This window comes from Zophobas morio, unplaced genomic scaffold (genome assembly GCF_036711695.1).
Source record: "Zophobas morio isolate AGI-343-1 ecotype UQ-CSIRO unplaced genomic scaffold, CSIRO_AGI_Zmor_V1 ptg000030l, whole genome shotgun sequence".
Classification (NCBI taxonomy): domain Eukaryota; kingdom Metazoa; phylum Arthropoda; class Insecta; order Coleoptera; family Tenebrionidae; genus Zophobas; species Zophobas morio.
The window spans coordinates 15,316,262-15,335,668 of record NW_026972135.1 but is presented as its reverse complement, the minus strand read 5'-3'; the positions used below and the strand labels follow the sequence as shown (position 1 = coordinate 15,335,668).

The window sequence follows — 19,407 nt, the reverse complement described above, 5'->3', positions numbered from 1 at the left end:
CACTTTAACTAAAATTATTCCACTTCTTCCGTCCATGAAAGAAATTTAATTTTAAGATGAAAGTTCGATTTTTCAATTTAACAAGTGAAACGCAGTAATGAATGCACTTATTACATGATTTTATGACCATACTTGTTAAGAGTGTGCTTCGCATCATACACAACAAAGTGGATCAAGAACAAAATTAAAAGTTTACTATGAAAGCGCAAACAAAACTAATCCAATGACTACCAGTTTAACCATTTATTATTATCGTACTCTTCAGTCGAATCAAGGTTTAACTTCAATAATAAATTACATCGTCGAAACAAGTTTCATGCACTTGCCTTATGAACTTTTGTCAAGTAAGATAAATTGAAGAACATTATTTAAAGGTAAACAGCTGATCAAGTTGTTGGACAATAATGAATCATGTGATAATAACAAACGTGCTGATTTTTTCTATCGTGTGCAGTAAGTAGGTGTTAAATATTGTAGTTTGTATAAATAAAGTCATGTTTATTTCGATAAACTAATTTACTCTAATGACGGATAATAAAAATTCTTATGTAAATTTTTGTAACCAGTTAGATATGCACATTTAAAATATTATTTCCGTTCAAAAAAGTTATTTCGACGGAACTTAAAATTATAAAATTTTATTTTGTGGAATTTTACTTTTTCGTGATGACCTCCATGGAGTAAAAACAATAGCACTAGTCACAGTTTAATAGAAAAAAAGGAGGGTTCACCTTCTTGAAGAAAGACAGTTAGGAATGGTAAACTGTTTTTATACCGCATAATGTTTTTGCAAAAATTTGGACGGTTAGGAAAACTCAAAGCGAATTCGTACACCATAAGACTTAAATCCGATAAACATATAATTCTTTGAAATGAGGTCATCAGATTGTTGCTGGGTATGATTAGCAAAATTTTGGTTGGCGTTTAACCATCTACATCAAATTTTGTCACCAATCGGTCCAACAGTTTCGGATATTACGTGGCTATAAAAATGGATACAGACACCAGACAGACGAAAACGGCAGACTACTTTTTTCGTATTCTAGGGGTTATGAAACGTGAAGAAAATATAAAAGTGGTTATTCGTCCGATGGACACGATTACATACTTCCTTAGCTTACAATCGGAAAGTAAAATTCGAAAATGAATTTTTTCTGTACTTTTGTCTTAACTGTAAAAGTTTTGATAAATCTGGTTCACAATTTGTAAAATTTCAACGGAAATAATCTAAAAAGATATCAAGAAATTGCTAAAATCGCTTGATGTATGCATTTACCAGTGTTATCTACAAGTACAACAAATTAATCTGATAAATGTATTTTGTATTTAATCGTAAACCATGCAGATAAAGAATGCAATGCTTCGCTAATAATAGTAATAAGCGCATTTAAATTTAAGTTCGATTCATGTAGCAGTTAAGAGGTTTGAAGAATTAACGTTATAATAAAATTGAAAAGTGAAATAGGTATTTATTTTTAGTACGTAGGATGTCAAGCACAAAGTGTAAAGAGTGTCTTTTAGTGGTTAAATGTACAATAAATATCTAAAACATAACAAATATATCATAAAATGTAAATGGTGTCTACCTACTTACTGGAAATTGTTCCACGTATTGCATATAAGTACTTAACCCAGTAATTGCAGATTAATTACTGCAGTTTTATTTATGCAATAAAAGGTTAGGTAACCAAAGTATATAAAATCAAGAATTACTTGTTTAAAGTCTAAGTGATGCTTTTAGCACGGAATATTTTTGGAGTGCTTCCATATTACCTCTTTGGTGAAAAAAACTAGAAAGTTTGGATACCTGTCTAATTGTCTAATCAAGGAATCAGTGACTACTAACACATGCAGGAAGTGTGATAAAAATATAAAATAGTTGTTGGAGTACAAATGGAAGATGAGTACTTACAAACCCATGTAGGTTGTTGACTTGACACCTACACTAATGTATATCATGTTTCCACCAACATCCGCATGAAATACAGTGTATAAAAACAAAACGCGTTCCAGTGAAATGGATAGGAAATTGTTTTTCCACGTTTCATGACCCCTGGAATACGTCTCTCAGTCGTCAGATTTTGTGTTTGTTAAAAATCGTGTAAGTGGTAAAGCGCTAACCAAAATTTGTCTGATCAAAGTAACATACTCCTGTACTTGTAGTTTATAAATCCGAGGAATATTCTGTGTATTTTTTGCGAATTCTTTTGTTTTTTATGGCAACCATTATAGGCTAAAATAACAATATCTATGTCTACTACAAAACTTTGTGTTGATGTCATCCACATTTTGGCAAAGACGCATATATCAGTTTGGATAGAAGCATTATAATACTAACTATAAAAGTATTGTTTTATTGTTATTCTTTGCTAGTGATTTATAACGAATTAAATAAGGACACAATTTAATCACGTCTGCCGGTGCAACTGTAGATTCGGTACTCGTAATTTAAGACAAATAGCGATAACACTTATCAACCTGTAAACGTTAGAGTGAAACAGAAACTAAACTAAATGTTTTCTACGAATTGCAATAACCGGTTCACAGTGCCGACGGACCAGACTTTTTTATTGCTCTGACTTCCGCTTATTGAATAAGCATCTCCTAGCCTCCCCTTATATACAGACTTGTCTAGGGGTTATGAGATAAATATCGAGAAAATATGAAAGTACCAAACTGCCCGATGGACTCCAGTACTGTACGTCCTTAGGTTATCTTCGATAAGAAAAACAACTTGAAAGTGTTTATGGTTATACATCGGGAGAATGTCACGTAGAAATTAGTTTGATTTGAATGAGTTCGTCCCCTCATAACAGAGGATCAAAACTATTAAGCAGTAAGCTGCAATCAACAAAATGTTCTAAATATCATCACATTATAATACTTATTAAATAAAGACCTTTGTATTTTCACATTTTTAAGAAAATGTGGTGACTTGTTCTTAATTTCATCAATAAAAAATATTAATGATGAATCACACGCAAAAACTCATAATACTTTGCAATTTTGGGTAGGCATAAACAGATTTATTTTGATTAACCATGTTTACATGCTTACAAGGATTACAAGGATTTGTTTTCTAAAATGTTTTTACGTAACGTAAGTAATGAAGTATCTATTTTTGAGACTAATCAAATTATTTAATTTATTATGTAATCCAAGATTTTACCAAATTTTACGTAAAATATGTGGTATGATTCCAAGTGCAAATTTGCTGTCAATAACTATTCCGACATACTTGATTTCGATAACTGATCCTTTGATAACAGAATTCTTTCACGAATAAGATACCACCTTACGTTTTGAAACATTGAGTATTAAACGATTCAGGATACACCAAGTACGAAAAAAATATAGAAATATGCGAACATTAGTTCCTTATATACCACATCTGCTAAATCGTTAATGAAAAGAAGAAACAATAGTGGGCATAAATTTGAATCCTGAGGTACACCTGATGATGGGGCAAATGATTTAGAAGTATAATTACGATATCTAATGGTGAACTCTTGCTGACCTAAATAAGAACGTAATAGTCTAATAACGAATCAAAAAAAGTTTTAGTTTTTCAAATAAAATAAAATAATTCGCGGTCTGTGTGCAAAAAAATACAAGTATTGAATTATTTTTTATTGCATTAAATATTTCCAATTTGGCTCTCCATATTACGTGTAAAACTATACGTCAGAACATCAATTTAAAATTCAATCACAAAATGGCTTAATATGCAACTGCTGATGAAAACCAAAAGATGTTTTTTATCTCTTATCTACATTAATTATTGTTTTGATTAGAACTGCTGCTTACATATTGTTTGTGGATATACGCTTTTATAGCAGAGCATCTTATCAGCATACATTTTTTGGCAGTACTTATAGAATATGTTTAAAAGTTAAACCGAATTTAAAAAAAAATAGCAAAATGTGTAAACTAATTATATAGTCTTTGATAAGGTTCTTTCATATTTTCTATTTCAACTACTTATCTAGATTAGCAACAAATATGCATATCTATTTATATACTTCTATAATTTTCTTCATTATATTGACCTCGCTAGGAATCATTCATCATTAGTCACTACTATTATAATTAATAACTTTCTACACATGCAGTTTGTTCAGACATTGATCCTAAATTAACTCTTCATGGAATAACTAACACAATTCCAAAAATAACACAAGCATAAAAGGAGCACTAATTTAAAAAAATATGCTCTATTGAAACTATTATTAATATTTTATAACACTATTAAAGATAATATTTTGCAAATACCTATTTCTATGTTCACCAGTATTTATTTATCACTTAGACTCCTATGATGTTCTATTATTTGGGGTAACATTTTTTCAACTTTTTGAAAGCTGTACTGGTGTTGGCATAGTTTTGACTTTCATATTTTTTCTGTATTTTAGAACTGCTATATTTTCGCAAATGGTAGATATGTTTTTATTTTTCCCTTAAGTCTAGCACTACAATTTACAAAACTTTGATTCTTTCAAAAACGTCAAAATGGATAGGTACATTCTCCTCGGAGTCTCAGGATGCTCGTTAATAATTTGGTTAGAACCAAAAAAACGTTGAACAGCAAGTAGTAACATTTTGAAGATTGTCGTTAAGTGTACTACAGTTTTTCGATTATTTAAAAAAAATTAAATAAACAAACACTTGTACAAATAGTACTTTCAAATCATAATTATGAAGCTTAGGTTATTTACTCAATGTGAAGGTGTCGGTACGCATTGCTTCTACTTGGTACGTAGAATGTAAAGGTATACAAAATGAGCTAAGTAACTAACATATACATAAAAACATTATTAGTTTTTTGTCTTATCTAAGCGGTCGCAGATGAAATGTTGTCCATCACTTGTAATGTAAATAACTATTACCTACGTATCTAGATTCTAAAAAAGCAATTAAAGAATTTTTATTAAAAATAAATAGAATAATTTTAATCCCACAGTTAATACTAAACATGCCTGGCTTTTAGATGATCTCGGTTTTCCAGTTTTGAAATTTGTTGATTAATAATCGATATGAATAGAAGATTAAAATAAATAGATAGTAGAAAAAATTCACACATTTTTTAATTTTGCAAACATGAAATGTATTCCAGCGGATCATTATAACCAACATTTCCCAATTTTCTCCTATTTCACTTGTAACAATTTCTGCTTTAATTTATTGTGCCATATTTAAGGCAGTTTGCAGTGTATTGTGTAACGTTGTGAAAATTCAGGTAAAATGTTTGAGAAACTCTATTTATATTCTATACACTTACTTGTGAAATTTCTATTTAACTATATTTACTCTCGTTATTGCTTAAATATCTGAAAATTAATCAATCATCTCGTTAAACGAAACCTTTAGAAATCCTTTTGTAAATTTACGCGTCACTAATTGCAGCTGTGACACGCAAAATTAAATGTTACTAAAACGTTGTGTACCTAACCAACCGTAAATTTATAATTTTTATTGATAATTTTAAATGTTATGAAACTTCTTCCAATCTAAACACGATATAGCGAGTGTTTTATTTTTTATTTGATGATTTTGGTACAAGTATCAAAGATCGTTTGACAAACTTTAAGCTCAGTAACGCAAGAACGCAAATATCTACTTCGTTTCAGTTCAAAAGTTTTGTGGTTACATGCGAATTTCGTCCAGATTTGTGCGACCATTATTTGCTAACTGACTGTTGACTTTGTAAAAGCAATTTCTAGGGCAAAAACTCAATACGGATTCATAAACCACAAGTGCGGAAGTATGTTATTTTTATTTAAATTTAACCTTTACACGCTCATACATAAATTTGATAGGTACTTTACATAAATAATTAATTAGTAGAGCAAAAAATTGTTTTTTTTGATATTTGAAGTGATTAAAGCATTTTTTTTTATTTAAGTTCAAATAATACAATTCATTTTAAGTGTACCAAATGGTTCAATTTAAACACCCTAGCTATTGCATAAATAATGCTCTGAGGCCACAAAATTAGCCAAAGCTATCCAGGTACCTAGAAAGAATTTGTCAGGTAACAGAGTGGACCATAAAATAGTGAAATTTCTTCATTGGTCACTTTTGGATTTTCAAGAAAATTTACTAATTTCAAGAAATAATCTCCTCTTCACGGTTCTAAAAATATCAGTGATTTAGTTTATGTAAGAAGAGCTTGAGCCGTACATGTATATATTAAAAATAAAACCTCGTAAGAATTGTTTGAATAAAAATAAATTAATTTTCAAACAACTTGAAACAACAAACAATTTTATGACTTTTCGAGTCGAAGGTGATGCTGGTAACTGATGAATATTTATCAAGTTCATGGAACTCCCAAATTCAGATTATTCGTCACTGCTGTCGTTCTACTTACTGTTTAAAAGCATTATTCTCGTTTATTTGATAAAGATTTAACCTTCCTGAAATTTAAATATGCCTTTTATAATTACTTTATTACATAAGTACCTAATTGGTAAAGTAAAAAAGTAATCTGTTTTGATGTCAGACGTGATCAAATCCTTATTTTCTAAGTTTTGTTTTAGACCAGTTTTTTTAATAACGGCAAATTATTCGTATAAATTATGAAAAATCGATAAGTAAACGGACGCAGTTTAATAAAATATGCATGTATTTTAGATAACCATGCATTTTTTTTTAATGTTGACATGCTGAGTTGTAGGAAATGTATTCCAGGTATACCTGATTTACAACAAATCCTCATACTTTTAATAAAAATGATGTCAAACACGAATAGTTTTTAATTTCCATCATTGTTGACATTAATTGTAGCTCGTAACACTACTCCATACTGTTGAATCTTTCAATCTTTTTACATTTTTTTTTTTTCTGGTAACAGTGAATTGAGTGCCAATGTATAATAACTGATTCTTCAACATCAGAAAATACAGACACATCGTCTGCAAACAAGTTTAACAAACAAAACACTTAACATTCATAGAAAAATTATTATCAATTCCTTAATTGCTTGAAAATCTTCGGCATAAGGATTGCCGCTTTTAGCCAAGCTTGTTATCTAATGACCACAGTTTCCAGAGCTAAAGCTGTCTCATGTAATTTTTCCCCATATATTTCAATTCCCAAAGAAAACTTTAAGAAAACCTTTTTTCTTGTGCTAATTAAGGAATTAACATTTGGAATTCATGTCTAATTTGTTCTGCAACCCTGTTAGGTGATGAGAAAATTGGACGAAGTCGTCTCTGGGGGGTATAATATGTTGCCTATGCCAAAATTGTCAGGCGTGAACAGATAAAAGGAACACCATGTATAGTACTTGTAATTTAAAACAAATAGGCATAACACTTATCAATATGTAGACGTGACGGTGAAACATAAACTAAACTAAAACATTTTTTGTACGAAGTGGAATAACTGGATGAGAATGCCGATGGTCCAGACTTTTTTATTGTTCTGACTTCCGTTTATGGAATAAAACACTACATTTTTTCGTTTTTTTGGATGCTGTAATTCACATTTGGTTAATTATAACTTGTCTATATCTAGGGGAGCATCCCCTAGCCTCCCCTAGCTACGATCTTGTCTAGGTGTTAGGAAATATCCAGAAAATTTGAAAATAACAAATGGCCCGATGGATTACATTACTGTACGTCCTTAGGTTATCCTCGATAAGAAAAACAAATATTTATGTTTATACACCGGAAGAATGTCACGTAGAAACTAGTTTGATTTGCATGAGTTCGTCCCCTCAAAACAGAGGATCAAAACAATTAACTAGTAAGCTACAATCGACAAAATGTTCTGAATATCATTATTATAATTCGTATTAAATAAAGATGTTTGTATTTTCACATTTCCGGGAAAATGGGGTCACTCGTTCTTAATTTGATCAATAAAAAATATGAATGCTATGATGAATTACAAGCAAAAACTCATCATATTTTGCACATTTTGGGTAGAATTTATTCGACATAATTTGGAGATAACGGCATCAATTTTTTGGGGGAAATAAACAGATTTATTTTGATTAACAATTTACCATGCTTACAATGACCTTAAAACGTCTGCAAGATTTCAAAGTATTCAGTTTGCAATTCTTGATTAAAGCAATAAAATAAATTCACAAAATCATTAATTTTTTTGAGTCACCCGGTACATGCAAATCGAAAAAATATGAATGGAATGATAAATCACAACTACATACTTATCATATTTTGCACATTTAAGATAGAATTTATTCAGCAAAATTTTGAGCTGTCATCAATTTTTTGGAGGGGATAAGTAAATATATTTTGATTAAAAATTTATCGTGCTTATCATAACTGTAAACCATCTGCAAGATTTCAAAGCATTCGGTTTTGCAGATTCAAAATTAAATGGCAAAATGTTGTTTCATAATTTTGATTTTTTTTTTCAAAAATCTGGACGTTTCGGGTAAAAACTCAATTCGGAGTCATAAACTACATGTGTAGGACTATGTTATTTTATACAATTTAAAACCCATTTACTATGTACAATTTTGAAATGACGTCATCACATTAGTGGTGGGGATGATTAGACAAATTTTGGTTAGCGTTTTACCATCTACATGATATATCTAATATTAGTACAAAATTTCACAACAATCGGCTCAATACTTTCGGGGATTACCTGTCTAATAAAAATCCGGGACGGCAGACAGACGGACAGACGGAAACGGAAGACCTGTTTCTTCGTTCTCTAGGGGTCATGAAAGATCGAGAAAACCTAAAAGAAGAAAGTCGGTCGACGGACTCGATTACAATACTTCCTTTGCTTACGCTCGGGAAGTAAAAACCGGTGTTTTTTTTATTTTCGAAATATTAAAAAGAAATCTTTAACAAAACCCTACATTTTTATTTTGAATAGAATTGAACTCTCATTGATACTGAAAAACGTCCTCAAGGTGTGATACCTTCTGCTAAGCTATTAGTTTCGTTCGAAAAACGTATCTTGTTTATTAATTTTTATTGTGATAGCATTTCTAATAGCGAATTGTTTCCAAAAAATTACTTAATATACAGAAAAGACAGAGACCTTAACGCCATCAACGTCTCTAGAGGAGGAGGCGTCCTTATAGCTATTCATGACAATTATTTTAGTAAACAAATTAATTTAAGTTTCATCACTAACGCTCTGCCTTCAATAGATGTTGTTGGTATAATGATATCTACTTGTAACAATTTTAATAATGGTTTCTGTGTATTTGTGTTGTATATACCACCATCTACCTCTTTTGATGATTATGAAACTTTTATTGATCTTTTTAGCAACATTGATGAAGTCAATAATAACAAAGTAATTGTTTTAGGAGATTTTAATGTTCCACATTTTCTTGACAATCAGAATAACAAATATACGGAACTGTTGAATAATTTCAGTAGTTTCCATAATTTCTGCCAACACAATAACATACTCAATGTGACAAATCGCACGCTTGACCTGGTATTTTCAAATACTGTATCTTCTGTTGATTTATCAGAACATCCCCTAGCTGAAATTGACAAATATCATCCACCATTGGAAATCCGGATAAATATTGAAAGTACACAGCCAAATAATTTCAGTGTTAACACGCAGACTATGCAGTTCAATTTCAAAAAAGCCAACTTCCCGGCACTCTATAACGCACTTTCATTGGTCGACTGGTCGTTTTTGGATAATAATTCGTTAGATGTTAATACAGCTTGCTCGATGTTTTACGAAACTTTAAACAAGCTTTTCGAAATTTCAGTACCTAAATTTAAATATAACAAAAAGCACCAAATCTTTCCTCCGTGGTTTGATTGTAAGATTATCGAGTGTTTACGTCAGAAAGCATATTTTCATAAGAAATTCAAAAAATTCAGAAGACAATCTGACTATGATAAATTCAAGCACTTTCGGTTAATAACCAAATCTCTCATCTCACAAAGTTATACACAATATTTACAGGATATTCAAAGTTCAATTACTCAAGATCCAAAGAAGTTTTGGGCATTCATTCAAAATAAACGAGGGGGTTCTCGAATCCCAAACATTATGAATTTTAACGGACAGGATTTGTCAAGTCCAAACGAGATAGTGAATGCTTTCAGTTCCTTTTTCAACAGTGTTTATATACCCTCTGATCCTAATATCTCATTGCCGCAATGTACCCAAGACATTCCCAATCTTTTAGTTTCGATTTGTCACATTTCTGAGGATGAAATACTGCAGGCCCTAAAAAATTGTAAAAATTCCTTAACTGCTGGGGTTGATCATATTCCAAGTTTTTTACTAAAAGATTGCGCTTACATCTTCGTTAAACCTCTCTATATCTTATTCAATTTAATAATCAAAACATCGGTATTTCCTGAACTTTGGAAAAGAGCTGCTGTCACTCCAATATTCAAAACTGGAGATCCTTCGTTAGTCGAGAATTATAGGCCAATTTGTCTCCTATGTAATTTTGCCAAGGTATTGGAATCTATTATATACAAACAGATCTATTCAAATATTCGTTGTTTTATTACGCCATCTCAACATGGTTTCATGGAGAACAAATCGACTGTTACCAACTTAGCTTGTTTTAATCAATACGTATCGGAAGCAATTGATCGCAAAAACCAAGTAGATGTTATCTATACAGATTTTAGAAAAGCCTTCGATCAAATAGATCACTATCTCTTAATAAAAAAATTACAGGCGTTTGGTTTTTCGTTATCATTGTTACTTCTCCTTGAATCGTATTTACTAAACAGAGAATTATTCGTGAAATATCATAACTTCTGCTCTACATCCTTTTTTCCAACATCGGGAGTTCCACAGGGTTCCAACCTGGGGCCTCTGTTGTTTTTATTATTCGTCAATGATGTGTGTAATGTTGTGTCTTGTGAATCATTACTATTTGCTGACGACTTAAAATTATTTTCTGAAGTCAACTGTACGGGTGATTGTAAACGTCTTCATAAGGATTTGCTTTCTGTAACGAACTGGAGTGAAGTTAATCGTCTGAGCCTAAATACGCTAAAATGTTACACAATGACTTATTCACGAAAACTAACCAATATAACTTTCAATTATAACATAAGAAGTGAAAATTTAACAAGAGCCGACACCCATCGCGATCTGGGTGTCCTTTTTGACAGCAAATTGTATTTTATAGATCATATCAATGACTGCGTGACAAAAGCTTATCGATCATTTGGTTTCATATACCGTAATTGCAAGGCATTCAATAATGTACAGGCATTGCTTACTTTATATTTTTCTCTAGTAAGATCTAGATTAGAATATGCCGCAATTATTTGGTACCCTATCTATCATATACATATTTCGCATATAGAAAAGATACAAAGAAAGTTTTTGAAATTTCTTGCTTATTTGTGTGACGGCATATATCCTCCTCAGGGGTCGGATCATGCTGTGTTGTTAAAACGATTCAATTGTAATTCTTTAAGCACACGTCGTTCAATTCAAACTGTAAAATTTCTATATAATATTCTCAATAACAAAATTGAATGCTCTTATATACTTAATAGAATCCCATTTTTAGTACCCAGAATAAATTCTCGAAACAGCCCTACATTTTATTGTCCTAAATATAGAACTAATGTATTACTAAAAGCGCCAGTTAGTTTAATGTGTAATCACTTTAACCTGATTAGATATCATTGTGACATTAATTACGATTCTTTGAAACAGTTAATTGACGTCACCATACACATTTTAGAAACATAAGTTTATTATTTTTTATTATGTTTATCTATTTTTATTGTACTTATTATTAATTTAGAATAGGAGCACGTCACCGTATTTCTTTTTTTCCTTTTTTTTTTTTTTAATTTTGAATTAATCTTTCTGTTATATTATTTTTCCTGTAATTGGGTGGTTGTCTAACCCGTTGGAAATAAATGCATTATTATTATTATTATTATTATTAATGGACGCAGCCGTTTTCTTTACAAAGTGACATATTAAATACAAAAGTCCTCTAGTTAAGCATCCAGACGTATTTTTACTGTCCTTAATATTACCGTGTGCAAAATATGTACAGACAACTTAGCCGGGTCATAAATTAATTTAAAATTTTAGCAGAATCAGCTAACCAACTAGTATTCCAATGAAATGACTCAGCAGTGTTTTTTGATCATAAAAAAAGTGCAGTTTTTGTGCCGAGACAGAGGAAAAACACTCGAAATGTTAATGATGTACCGAACAATGCCAGGCACTACGAATTATTTTTAATATAGCATTGAAAGTGTCTGGTAAGTTTCCAGAATAAATAATTATTGATACTTTCAATACATATCGTATGTTGTATTTATCATATATTAGTTTTTATAAAGTCTGAATTTTTTTGTGAAGATTTTAATGCCTTGGATAACAACTAAATGGAGTTTCATCAACTACAAGGACAGGAGTATACAGACGATTAGCCAAAGTTTGGTTAGCGTTTTAGCATCTACATGATTTTCGTAATATACTTACATACAAATTATAAAATTTGATAACAATCGATCCAGTAGTTTCGGAAATTATTTGTCTAATAAAAATTGACACAGACAGGTGAATTTCGTACTCTAAAGGTCATGAAATGTCGAGAAAATATGAAATTAGCAATTTGTCCGGTGGATTTAATTACTACACTTCCTTACGTTCGAGAAGTAAAGATTACATCATTGTTTGGGCATAAAACTTGATGATTTAATATTCAAATGTTAAATGTAAAAGTGCGCTAGTTAACATCTTGACAATTTTATTTTTCAAAAAAAGGTATGTTTTAAATCGTCTTCCGCAACAGCATGTTCTCATGTTACAACATTGTGGTCGTAGCAACACATTCTGTCTCATCAATTATAACAAAAACTCAGTTTTTTGACCAAAACCAGTTTCAAACTCTTAAATTATAGTATAGAATCCCTGTTCTTACTGCAGAAGTCATGAAATGTAAGAAAACAAGAAGGCAGCCATTCGTCGGATGACCCTATTACAATACTTCCTTAACCGACGCTTCGGGAGTAAAAATTGGACACCTTAAGTCTTTTTTTAACAACAATAAATTAACATCCTAAAAAGAAAACAAGTAACAAAAAGTGATCTTACGACTTTTTGAGACAAAGAAGATGAATATTTATTAAGTTCGTTAAACATTCCTATTCAGCTTACTTTTTGCTTGTGTAAAAAACAGTATTCTAGTTTTTTTGACAGAAATTTGACCTTTACAAGTGCAGATATAAACCTGATAGCTACGCACTTTACATAAGTAATTAATTCGTAGAATAAAAAATTGCTTGTTCTGATACTTGATGTGATCAAATCAAAATTTTAAAATTTAAGTTCAACATAACACAATTCGTTTTCAGGGTACCAAATCCGTCAATGTAAACACCTTAGCTGTTGTAAAATAATGCTCTGAAGTTACGAGATTTGCCAAAGCCATCATACCCAGAATCTGTTTCGCTTTGACTTGATACATGAATCTTACACAAATTATCATAAAGCTTTTGTTATTCCGCTTCTATTCATTTTAAAATTTGATATTTATATATTAAAATTTCATGGTAAATCGAATTATTTCTAGAATTTTCATAATCATAAAATTAGGTTTTTTGGTTGTTGTCTTATTTTTTGAACTGTAATTAATCAAACAATGCTGAATCTAATAGTGTAAACTTAACTGTACTAGTGTTTAAATTTCTATAAAATTTTTTTGTTACTTGCACAAATGGTGTATGGAAACTTTCAACATGCAAGGTTCTTTTTATTATTGAAGCTTTTAAAGTCAATCAGGGCAACGTTACATATTATGTTCTAGAATAATTTTTGTAATGAAGAAAGAAGTATTTGACAGGGATCTTTGTCTTTTAGGTAACAATTTTTAAACTCAGCTGCGACTTGGAAGCAAGGATTTAATCTTTATGAAATTTAAACGTACATTTCAAAACCACTTTATTACATAAGTACCTAGTTAGTAACCTAAAAAAGTTGTCTGTTTTGATGTCTGATGTGACTGAATCCTTACTTTCTAAGTCCTGTTTAAATAATGTTATGCAGTTTTTCTAACGACTTCAAAACACTAATTTTCAATTTCCTTCTTCAACCAAAGACAATAAGTTATTCTGCAAAACGTGTGGAAAAGTTGTAAGTAAACATTTAAAATACTGAAGCTTGAATTATCTTCACATTTTTGTTTTCTAGTTTAAGTGCGAAAAAAAATCACACTTTGAACAACACTGCAGTAGCGATGCACATAAAAAGAACGAGAATAAATCCAGCAAACAGACTTTATTAAACATTCATTCCGACAATGATTTTACGCAATTTTGTACCGATTTATGTAGGGCATTTACCAGATGGTGCTTCATACATGATCAAAACTAGTACTAATTTGAAGGTGTTTTATGAACATATAACACACTTAACATGTATGGCACATGGATTACATTTAGTGTCTGAAACAATTAGACTGAATTATCCAGAAGTCAATGGGATAATTAGCAATGTTCAGAAAATGTTTTTAAAAACACCAATAAGAGTAGAGTTTTATAAAAACAGTTTACCAAATATACCTCTCCCACCTGAACCTGCATTAACCAGGTGGGGCACTTGGATTCAAACAGCATTGTTTTATACAGAAGACTTGTTTTAAAAGAAAATATTTTTTCCTCCAGGTTTTTAACCTAAACTAAGATTTTTATAACCTAATTCGTCAATTTTGGGACCTAAAAATATCTCCTTTTATTCATTTTTTAACGACCTAAAATCCGAAGCCTATTGATGTATTAGCAATCAGCGTATCCAGAAGATCGATACACCAACTATCTCTTCTCCTGCCGGTAGTTCTAAAAGTTGGTGACCTGGTTTGGAATCGTTATCCAATCTGTCTCGTGACGAAAAGTTGACCGAGTCCTTGAATAATATAAAAAATTATCGCCCGAATGATGTCTTGGAAGGACCGACAAGATCACACCATACTAGTACCGGTGACGCGAAACCTTTCCGCCAGAGACAATACCAAATGTCACCGTTTATCTTGAGACATCTGAATCACCTCCTTGATAACATGCTATCGCTTGGAGTAGTTGGTGCTCACCAGAAACCAACCGGAGAATACCGATTTTGTTTCGATGGTTGTATGTTAAATTCCGTCACTAAGTTCGATTCCTGCCAACTCCCTAGAATCGACCATATTTTGAATATGTTGCGTAATACCAAATATTTGTCATCTATTGCCTAAAACACGCATTCTGGCAAATCCCCCTAACTCCCAGATCCAAAGGAAAAACAGCATTTTCAGTACGTGGCCTCTTTCAATTTATTGTTTTACCTTTCGGACTTTCCAACTCTGCTCAGTGCCAACAAAGGCTAATGGATTATATTTTAGGTCCAGAACTTGAGCCGAAAGTCTTTGTATATCCTGGCGACGTGATAATAACAGCTTCATCTTTTGAGGAACACCTTGAACTTTTGAAAGTAGTTCATGATCGTTTGCATTCCGCATGACTCACGATTAACATAAACAAATGCCAGTTTGCCCTAAGTTATCTTGGACTTATGATAGACGCTCAAGGACTCAGAACCAGTCCAGAAAAAATAGAAGCAATTGTCAACTATCCTAGACCATGAAACACAACAGAAATTTCATGGGTATGTGTTCATGGGATCGACGTTTTGTTCCATTATTTTCGTTTCTCATGTCACCCCTCAGCGATTTGATAAAACGTATAGGCAAGAAACAAGCAATTCAGTGGAATGACATCGCAGAAAAAGCATTCCGTAATATGAAAAGTGTCCTCATTTCAGCATCTATTCTTACATCCCCAGATTTCTCTCGCCCTTTTGTGATACAGACAGACGCTAACGAAACAGGTCTAGGTGGTGTACTCACTCAAATGCAAGACGGCGACGAAAAAGTGATAGCGTTGTCCAGCAGGAGTCTGTCTCGATCGGAGCGAAACTACACTGTAACGGAAAGAGAGTGTCTTGCCGTGATATTCGCCATTGACAAATTCAAGCCTTACATAAAGGGAACCCGTTTCAAGGTTATAACAGATCATTACTCTCTCCTTTGGTTGAACCGTATGAAGGAACCATCCGGCAAACTAGCTAGATGGGTAGGTGTAGATCTAAAAGACCTAGATCCTTGGTACGTAGAGCTACGTCAGAAGGTACAAAACGATCCTGACAATTTTCCTAGTTATGCCATCAAAAATAACTACCTTTATCGTTATCGTCCCTCAGACTTACAAGTTCCAAAAACCAATATATCGCCTTGGACACTTGTACCGTCATCATGCCGAAAACAAATTCTCGGGGGTAGTCATAACATGCCTACTTCCGGTCATATTGGTTTTTATAAAAGAGTCCAGGAAAAAAGTGTCCAGTGTGTCCGTCGCAAATGATGCCAAATTACCTTAGGTTGGGTTTGATGGGTGCTCAGCGAAAAATCAGATTTTCTTGGCAATGCGGTTCTATTGACATAATGGGCCTTTATACACGTTCCCGTAGAGGAAACTCCTATCCTATTGTTGCCACCGACTATTTCAGTAAATTTGTTCTGATAAGGCCAGCACGTCAAGTAACCGCGAAAACCGTAGTGGAATTTTTGGAAAACGAAATCATTCTGATGTTTGGTGTCCCCCAGTATTTAATTTAGTAGTAAACTTTTTAAATATCTAGCCGCAGAGTACAAGATTAAAAATATCTGGTACAACGCCCGGTACCATCCGCAAGCAAATCCGGTAGAGCGCGTAAACAGAGCTATCGGTACGGCAATAAGATGTTTTATTAAACATTCTCAAAAGGATTGGGATCTGCAGATACCTCGCATCGGTCATGCTTTAAGAACAGCAATTTACGAAGTAACGGATTACAGTACTAACTTCGGAGGAAAGTACCTATTTCTGGAGAATATCACAGTCATAAAGAAAATCGTAACGCAAATTTCGATCTCGACTTTGATGACGTAAAAACTTTTGCCGCAGAGCTTAACAAGTTACCGGATTTGTTCCGAAAAGTCAAGGATAAACTGACGGCGAACTATAAAAAAAATGCAAGGATCTATAATTTGAGAAGAGGTCATCACCAATTTAAAGTCGGAGAGAAAGTTTAGAAGAGAAGTTTTGTTGTTTCAAACGCCGCAAAAGATTTTACCGCTCATCTCGCTCCTAACTACCTTCTATGTACTGTTCATAAGGTCCGGTCACCTTTGGTTTATGACCTGAAATATGAAAACGGCACCGACGCTGCCCCCTGGCATGTCAGTCAGTCGAAACCATATTTCCAGTCGGGTTCCGATATTTCCAGTATTTAAATCTTTATAGGTGGAAAGGCTTAAGCGACCCATAGATTTTTCGATATGCTTACTCTTTTTCGCTATTTCCTTCTTTGTTCATTTGTCAATTTTTTGTTATTCCTCCGAAGTTCTCATTCAAAATTGACACACGAACGTGGGGCCCCGATTGAGTTTTTGAATTTGAGAGAAGAACCAAACCACAAGAAATTTTTATCGAGATATTTTTATCATTGGGTATTTACAATTTCGATTGCGCACAGTAGGAAATAGGAGTGGCTGATATTTTCTGATATCTTTTTGTTTCCTTATACTTGTTTCATCGAGTTGTTTCCCTTGTTTCGACTTCTTGAATTATTTTCTTTGAATCATGGAGGGGGTGATGAAACCCATCCACCTATTAAAGGAGGAACTTAATTATGAGTAGGCTTCGGATTTTAGGAGACATTTTTAGGTCCCAAAATTGACGAATTAGGTTATAAAAATCTTAGTTTAGGTTAAAAACCTGGAGGAAAAAATATCTGCTCAACGAAAAAGCATACATCAAAAAATATATATTTAAAAAAAAAACATTAAACAAAACATTATAGAAACAAATATTTTGTGTAACAAACAAAAAAATGATTAAATAAATAAACGATCTATAGTTACGTCCACTAATTCTAAGTTATCGCAAAAAAATGGTGATCAAAATAAAGCAAGTCGCATTTAACAAAAACTAAAATATTAATTCAGGTATTTGAAATGGGTTACAAAAGCAAACTATATATTTCTCTAAATTTTCGATTGTAAATTTACACCTTTGATCGCTTAAAACACTTTTAAGTTTTGAAAACGTACGTTCCACATCACAAGAAGTGATAGGTGCAAAATTAAATATTGAACAATCTACGTTTTCATTTATGTATGTATTGTTGGTAGCATTTCCATTACCGCAAATTACGTTATTTGCTGAACATATAAAATCGTATCCTGGATTCTTTTTTAATAGAGAACATAATTTTTGGAACGCCATTTCCCCACCTTTCCTGGTGTGTTTTTAAAGATGTATACACTTTTTCCACAAATTCCATACTTTGGTTTAATTTTAAACCTACAGTTTCTAATTGTTCTATTGCATCAGCAATAATTTTAAAGTGAGTTTTAATGTACAAGAGTTCATTTTTAAGGTTTGTTTTATGCAGGAATTCTTGAGCTTTTTTAATGCTTTGTGCATCTGTGGCTTAAAATGACATTAAAACCTAAAAATATTCAATATAAGAATGATAGTAAAAAAACATTATATATTTACTGACTTATAAAACTCTACTCTTATTGGTGCTTTTAAAAAGATTTTCTTAACATTGCTAATTATCCCGTTGACATCTGGATAATTCAGTCTAATTGTTACAGACACTAAATGTAATCCATGTGCCATACATGTTAAGTGTGTTATATTTTCATAAAACACCTTCAAATTAGTACCAGTTTTGATCATGTATTAAGCACCATCTTGCCTTACATAAATCGGTGCAAAATTGCGTAAAATTATTGTCGGAACTAATGTTTAATAAAGTTTGTTTACTGGATTTATTCTTGTTCTTTTTATGTGCATCGCCACTGCAGTGTTGTTCAAAATGTGATTTTTTTCCGCACTTAAACTAGGAAACAAAAATGTGAACATAATTCAAGCTGCAGTATTTTAAATGGTAACTTACAACTTTTTCACATACTTTGCAAAATAACTCATTGTCTTTGGTTGAAGAAGGAAATTGACAATTAGTGTCCAAATTATTTCCTAACCATTATTTGATTTTATCTTTCATGGATGATTTTACCTTAGGCATTTTGAGGATTCTTTACTGTATGCACAAAAATCAAAACCGGCCCCAGCACACTCACTAACAGGCAAAGACACTCAGTATCACTTACAATAAACTTCTAAAATAAAATGCTTTTTCAGTGATTCACCTCCTTCCGGCTATAATCTAAATGAAATGCAGGCCAGCGTGGTCAGTTGGCGACACCAACCCGTACCATTAAACTCAAGGACGTTGTTTACAACCCATTTTTAAACAATCTGCCAGCCAAAGCAATGAATTCACGGAAAATCTCTATTGTGCAAGCACGTCCGCTTCATTGCTCGTGGAATCCTATTTTAAGCCTTTTAAAATTTACAATTA

The 19,407-nt window shown here is 32.1% G+C and overlaps 1 protein-coding gene across 1 annotated transcript in view; it reads left to right on the top strand.

Annotated features, from left to right (window-relative positions):
- LOC135137844 (fatty acyl-CoA reductase 1-like) overlaps window positions 1–19,407 on the top strand; it is a 36,294-nt gene that overhangs the window by 730 nt on the left and 16,157 nt on the right. The window lies entirely within an intron of this gene.